Source organism: Drosophila bipectinata, unplaced genomic scaffold (genome assembly GCF_030179905.1).
Source record: "Drosophila bipectinata strain 14024-0381.07 unplaced genomic scaffold, DbipHiC1v2 scaffold_20, whole genome shotgun sequence".
Classification (NCBI taxonomy): domain Eukaryota; kingdom Metazoa; phylum Arthropoda; class Insecta; order Diptera; family Drosophilidae; genus Drosophila; species Drosophila bipectinata.
This window is the reverse complement of record NW_027222843.1, coordinates 24,732-32,500: the sequence shown is the minus strand read 5'-3', so window position 1 is coordinate 32,500 and position 7,769 is coordinate 24,732. Positions and strand designations below refer to the sequence as shown.

Below are 7,769 nucleotides of genomic sequence, written 5' to 3'. Positions count from 1 at the left end.
TACCCAAAAATAAAAGACATATATATTATATTGAATATATAGACCATTTGTTGTCTTCAATATAAATTGCGTGTATATTTAATTAATATACATGCGTTGCGTGATGTATTGTTCATATTAAATTATGCGCATACATTGATAAATGCAACACCTAAAATATACATTGTTGTACCTGATATACAGGTTAATGCTTTATATAATATTAAAACAATATAAATTATATTTATATTGATTATATAAAACTAAGACATTTCGCAACAATTATTTTAGGTATATCAAAAAATTAAACATATTTTATATGTTTAAATATAGACGAATGTATTGAATATAAATTGCGTGTATATTTAATTAATATACATGCGTTGCGTGATGTATTGTTCATATTAAATTATGCGCATACATTGATAAATGCAACACCTAAAATATACATTGTTGTACCTGATATACAGGTTAATGCTTTATATAATATTAAAACAATATAAATTATATTTATATTGATTATATAAAACTAAGACATTTCGCAACAATTATTTTAGGTATAAAAATAACTTTATTGAAGGAATTGATATATGCCAGTTAAATGGTGTATTTTTAATTTCTTTCAATAAAAACATAATTGACGAATTGTATATTTATATATATTTATAAAACTCTAAGCGGTGGATCACTCGGCTCATGGGTCGATGAAGAACGCAGCAAACTGTGCGTCATCGTGTGAACTGCAGGACACATGAACATCGACATTTTGAACGCATATCGCAGTCCATGCTGTTATGTACTTTAATTAATTTTATAGTGCTGCTTGGACTACATATGGTTGAGGGTTGTAAGACTATGCTAATAAAGTTGCTTATTATTATATATTTTTATAATGATATGCATATGGTATATTATTGGATATATTTATATATTCATAATATTAAATATAAAAGCAATTATCTCAAATATTTATAAAAGAAAAAATGAAGATATACAATTCTTTCTTTTTTCAATTCAAATAATACTGAGAAATGTCTAGCATAAAAAAAATTAAATTTTTTTTAACTAGAATTGTCTCTTATTTAAAGATGCGAAAATTGAAAATATATCAAATATATTGTTCTTCATAGAGATATATTGTTTATATATATATATACATTGCTTTATACAACCTCAACTCATATGGGACTACCCCCTGAATTTAAGCATATTAATTAGGGGAGGAAAAGAAACTAACAAGGATTTTCTTAGTAGCGGCGAGCGAAAAGAAATCAGTTCAGCACTAAGTCACTTTGTCTATATGGCAAATGTGAGATGCAGTGTATGGAGCGTCAATATTCTAGTATGAGAAATTAACGATTTAAGTCCTTCTTAAATGAGGCCATTTACCCATAGAGGGTGCCAGGCCCGTATAACGTTAATGATTACTAGATGATGTTTCCAAAGAGTCGTGTTGCTTGATAGTGCAGCACTAAGTGGGTGGTAAACTCCATCTAAAACTAAATATAACCATGAGACCGATAGTAAACAAGTACCGTGAGGGAAAGTTGAAAAGAACTCTGAATAGAGAGTTAAATAGTACGTGAAACTGCTTAGAGGTTAAGCCCGATGAACCTGAATATCCATTATGGAAAATTCATCATTAAAGTTATAATATTTAAATAATATTATAGAAATAGTGTGCATTTTTTCCATATAAGGACATTGTAATCTATTAACATATATAATTTATCATAAAATATGACTTATAGTTTATTCAAATTATTATGCTTGCATTTTAACATAGGATAAATGTCATTAATTTGATAAAGTGTTGATAGATTAATAAGAATACAGTGCGTTAATTTTTCGGAATTATATAATGGCATAATTATCATTGATTTTTGTGTTTATTATATGCACTTGTATGATTAACAATGCGAAAGATTCAGGATACCTTCGGGACCCGTCTTGAAACACGGACCAAGGAGTCTAACATATGTGCAAGTTATTGGGATATAAACCTAATAGCGTAATTAACTTGACTATTAATGGGATTAGTTTTTTAACTATTTTATAGTTAATTAACACAATCCCGGGGCGTTCTATATAGTTATGTATAATAATATTTATATTATTTATGCCTCTAACTGGAACGTACCTTGAGCAGATATGCTGTGACCCGAAAGATGGTGAACTATACTTGATCAGGTTGAAGTCAGGGGAAACCCTGATGGAAGACCGAAACAGTTCTGACGTGCAAATCGATTGTCAGAATTGAGTATAGGGGCGAAAGACCAATCGAACCATCTAGTAGCTGGTTCCTTCCGAAGTTTCCCTCAGGATAGCTGGTGCATTTTAATGTTATATAAAATAATCTTATCTGGTAAAGCGAATGATTAGAGGCCTTAGGGTCGAAACGATCTTAACCTATTCTCAAACTTTAAATGGGTAAGAACCTTAACTTTCTTGATATGAAGTTTAAGGTTATGATATAATGTGCCCAGTGGGCCACTTTTGGTAAGCAGAACTGGCGCTGTGGGATGAACCAAACGTAATGTTACGGTGCCCAAATTAACAACTCATGCAGAAACCATGAAAGGCGTTGGTTGCTTAAAACAGCAGGACGGTGATCATGGAAGTCGAAATCCGCTAAGGAGTGTGTAACAACTCACCTGCCGAAGCAACTAGCCCTTAAAATGGATGGCGCTTAAGTTGTATACCTATACATTACCGCTAAAGTAGATGATTTATATTACTTGTAATATAAATTTTGAAACTTTAGTGAGTAGGAAGGTACAATGGTATGCGTAGAAGTGTTTGGCGTAAGCCTGCATGGAGCTGCTATTGGTACAGATCTTGGTGGTAGTAGCAAATAATCGAATGAGACCTTGGAGGACTGAAGTGGAGAAGGGTTTCGTGTGAACAGTGGTTGATCACGAGTTAGTCGGTCCTAAGTTCAAGGCGAAAGCCGAAAATTTTCAAGTAAAAATAAATATTACAATTATTGTGAAAATTATATACTTGAATAATTTTGAACGAAAGGGAATACGGTTCCAATTCCGTAACCTGTTGAGTATCCGTTTGTTATTAAATATGGGCCTCGTGCTCATCCTGGCAACAGGAACGACCATAAAGAAGCCGTCGAGAGATATCGGAAGAGTTTTCTTTTCTGTTTTATAGTCGTACTACCATGGAAGTCTTTCGCAGAGAGATATGGTAGATGGGCTAGAAGAGCATGACATATACTGTTGTGTCGATATTTTCTCCTCGGACCTTGAAAATTTATGGTGGGGATACGCAAACTTCTCAACAGGCCGTACCAATATCCGCAGCTGGTCTCCAAGGTGAAGAGTCTCTAGTCGATAGAATAATGTAGGTAAGGGAAGTCGGCAAATTAGATCCGTAACTTCGGGATAAGGATTGGCTCTGAAGATTGAGATAGTCGGGCTTGATTGGGAAACAATAATATGGTTTATGTGCTCGTTCTGGGTAAATAGAGTTATAATCATTTATGGTTGTAACTTGTTCCCCGGATAGTTTAGTTACGTATCCAATTGTGGAACTTTCTTGCTAAAATTTTTAAGAATACTAGTTGGGTCAAACCAATTAGTTCTTATTAATTATAACGATTATCAATTAACAATCAATTCAGAACTGGCACGGACTTGGGGAATCCGACTGTCTAATTAAAACAAAGCATTGTGATGGCCCTAGCGGGTGTTGACACAATGTGATTTCTGCCCAGTGCTCTGAATGTCAAAGTGAAGAAATTCAAGTAAGCGCGGGTCAACGGCGGGAGTAACTATGACTCTCTTAAGGTAGCCAAATGCCTCGTCATCTAATTAGTGACGCGCATGAATGGATTAACGAGATTCCTTCTGTCCCTATCTACTATCTAGCGAAACCACAGCCAAGGGAACGGGCTTGGAATAATTAGCGGGGAAAGAAGACCCTTTTGAGCTTGACTCTAATCTGGCAGTGTAAGGAGACATAAGAGGTGTAGAATAAGTGGGAGATATTAGACTTCGGTTTGGTATCGACAATGAAATACCACTACTCTTATTGTTTCCTTACTTACTTGATTAAATGGAACGTGTATCATTTCCTAGCCATTATACGGATATATTTATTATATCTTATGGTATTGGGTTTTGATGCAAGCTTCTTGATCAAAGTATCACGAGTTTGTTATATAATCGCAAACAAATTCTTTAATGAGAGATGCATTCATGTATTATCGATTTGAAAATTTGGTATAACTCCAATTACTCAGGTATGATCCAATTCAAGGACATTGCCAGGTAGGGAGTTTGACTGGGGCGGTACATCTCTCAAATAATAACGGAGGTGTCCCAAGGCCAGCTCAGTGCGGACAGAAACCACACATAGAGCAAAAGGGCAAATGCTGACTTGATCTCGGTGTTCAGTACACACAGGGACAGCAAAAGCTCGGCCTATCGATCCTTTTGGTTTAAAGAGTTTTTAACAAGAGGTGTCAGAAAAGTTACCATAGGGATAACTGGCTTGTGGCGGCCAAGCGTTCATAGCGACGTCGCTTTTTGATCCTTCGATGTCGGCTCTTCCTATCATTGTGAAGCAAAATTCACCAAGCGTTGGATTGTTCACCCATGCAAGGGAACGTGAGCTGGGTTTAGACCGTCGTGAGACAGGTTAGTTTTACCCTACTAATGACAAAACGTTGTTGCGACAGCATTCCTGCGTAGTACGAGAGGAACCGCAGGTACGGACCAATGGCACAATACTTGTTCGAGCGAACAGTGGTATGACGCTACGTCCGTTGGATTATGCCTGAACGCCTCTAAGGTCGTATCCGTGCTGGACTGCAATGATAAATAAGGGGCAATTTGCATTGTATGGCTTCTAAACCATTTAAAGTTTATTATTTATATTTTAAACGACAATGGATGTGATGCCAATGTAATTTGTAACATAGTAAATTGGGAGGATCTTTGATCACCTGATGCCATGCTAGTTACATATGAAAACATTATTTAATACAATGACAAAGCCTAGAATCAATTGTAAACGACTTTTGTAACGGGCAAGGTGTTGTAAGTGGTTGAGCAGCTGCCATACTGCGATCCACTGAAGCTTATCCTTTGCTTGATGATTCGAAATATAAAAAAAATGTAAATATGCATGTGTAAATATGTATATTTAGTATAAAAAATCTTTATATGCTATATCTAAGAAAGCATATAAGGATTTATCACGGGTTGTCCACGTTTCCCTACTAATTGTGGCCTACTAACTGTTTCGTCATCTTATTAGTGACGTGAAAAATGAAAATAATATTTTTCATTTATATTGTTATAAGTCTTAAACCTTAAGACGGCGGGAGTTGAATTACTTTCGTTTAGGTAGCCAAATGCCTCGTCATCTTATTAGTGACGTGAAAAATGAAAATAATATTTTTCATTTATATTGTTATAAGTCTTAAACCTTATAACGGCGGAAGATGAATTACTTTCTTTTAGGTAGCCAAATGCCTCGTCATCTTATTAGTGACGTGAAAAATGAAAATAATATTTTTCATTTATATTGTTATAAGTCTTAAACTTTAAGACGGCGGGAGTTGAATTACTTTCGCATAGGTAGCCAAATGCCTCGTCATCTTATTAGTGACGCGCATGATTCAATTCAAGAGATTCCTTCTGTCCCTATTTAAAACCTCACGGATATTAAAAATATTAAACATATATTGTTATAAGTCTTAAACCTTAAGACGGCGGGAGTTGAATTACTTTCGCATAGGTAGCCAAATGCCTCGTCATCTTATTAGTGACGCGCATGATTCAATTCAAGAGATTCCTTCTGTCCCTATTTAAAACCTCACGGATATTAAAAATATTAAACATATATTGTTATAAGTCTTAAACCTTAAGACGGCGGGAGTTGAATTACTTTCGCATAGGTAGCCAAATGCCTCGTCATCTTATTAGTGACGTGAAAAATGAAAATAATATTTTTCATTTATATTGTTATAAGTCTTAAACTTTAAGACGGCGGGAGTTGAATTACTTTCGCATAGGTAGCCAAATGCCTCGTCATCTTATTAGTGACGTGAAAAATGAAAATAATATTTTTCATTTATATTGTTATAAGTCTTAAACCTTATAACGGCGGAAGATGAATTACTTTCGTTTAGGTAGCCAAATGCCTCGTCATCTTAATAGTGACGTGAAAAATGAAAATAATATTTTTCATTTATATTGTTATAAGTCTTAAACTTTAAGACGGCGGGAGTTGAATTACTTTCGCATAGGTAGCCAAATGCCTCGTCATCTTATTAGTGACGTGAAAAATGAAAATAATATTTTTCATTTATATTGTTATAAGTCTTAAACCTTATAACGGCGGAAGATGAATTACTTTCGTTTAGGTAGCCAAATGCCTCGTCATCTTATTAGTGACGTGAAAAATGAAAATAATATTTTTCATTTATATTGTTATAAGTCTTAAACTTTAAGACGGCGGGAGTTGAATTACTTTCGCATAGGTAGCCAAATGCCTTGTCATCTTATTAGTGACGCGCATGATTCAATTCAAGAGATTCCTTCTGTCCCTATTTAAAACCTCACGGATATTAAAAATATTAAACATATATTGTTATAAGTCTTAAACCTTAAGACGGCGGGAGTTGAATTACTTTCGCATAGGTAGCCAAATGCCTCGTCATCTTATTAGTGACGCGCATGATTCAATTCAAGAGATTCCTTCTGTCCCTATTTAAAACCTCACGGATATTAAAAATATTAAACATATATTGTTATAAGTCTTAAACCTTAAGACGGCGGGAGTTGAATTACTTTCGCATAGGTAGCCAAATGCCTCGTCATCTTATTAGTGACGCGCATGATTCAATTCAAGAGATTCCTTCTGTCCCTATTTAAAACCTCACGGATATTAAAAATATTAAACATATATTGTTATAAGTCTTAAACCTTAAGACGGCGGGAGTTGAATTACTTTCGCATAGGTAGCCAAATGCCTTGTCATCTTATTAGTGACGCGCATGATTCAATTCAAGAGATTCCTTCTGTCCCTATTTAAAACCTCACGGATATTAAAAATATTAAACATATATTGTTATAAGTCTTAAACCTTAAGACGGCGGGAGTTGAATTACTTTCGCATAGGTAGCCAAATGCCTCGTCATCTTATTAGTGACGCGCATGATTCAATTCAAGAGATTCCTTCTGTCCCTATTTAAAACCTCACGGATATTAAAAATATTAAACATATATTGTTATAAGTCTTAAACCTTAAGACGGCGGGAGTTGAATTACTTTCGCATAGGTAGCCAAATGCCTCGTCATCTTATTAGTGACGCGCATGATTCAATTCAAGAGATTCCTTCTGTCCCTATTTAAAACCTCACGGATATTAAAAATATTAAACATATATTGTTATAAGTCTTAAACCTTAAGACGGCGGGAGTTGAATTACTTTCGCATAGGTAGCCAAATGCCTCGTCATCTTATTAGTGACGCGCATGATTCAATTCAAGAGATTCCTTCTGTCCCTATTTAAAACCTCACGGATATTAAAAATATTAAACATATATTGTTATAAGTCTTAAACCTTAAGACGGCGGGAGTTGAATTACTTTCGCATAGGTAGCCAAATGCCTTGTCATCTTATTAGTGACGCGCATGATTCAATTCAAGAGATTCCTTCTGTCCCTATTTAAAACCTCACGGATATTAAAAATATTAAACATATATTGTTATAAGTCTTAAACCTTAAGACGGCGGGAGTTGAATTACTTTCGCATAGGTAGCCAA

The 7,769-nt window shown here is 34.7% G+C and overlaps 2 non-coding genes across 2 annotated transcripts; both read left to right on the top strand.

Annotated features, from left to right (window-relative positions):
* Nucleotides 1–648: 648 nt before the first annotated feature.
* Nucleotides 649–827, top strand: LOC138927212 (5.8S ribosomal RNA). Its single transcript, XR_011443738.1, has one exon. It is a non-coding gene; the product is annotated as a 5.8S ribosomal RNA (ribosomal RNA).
* Nucleotides 828–1,147: 320 nt separating this feature from the next.
* On the top strand, nt 1,148–5,097 carry LOC138927208 (large subunit ribosomal RNA). Its single transcript, XR_011443735.1, has one exon. It is a non-coding gene; the product is annotated as a large subunit ribosomal RNA (ribosomal RNA).
* Nucleotides 5,098–7,769: the final 2,672 nt, after the last annotated feature.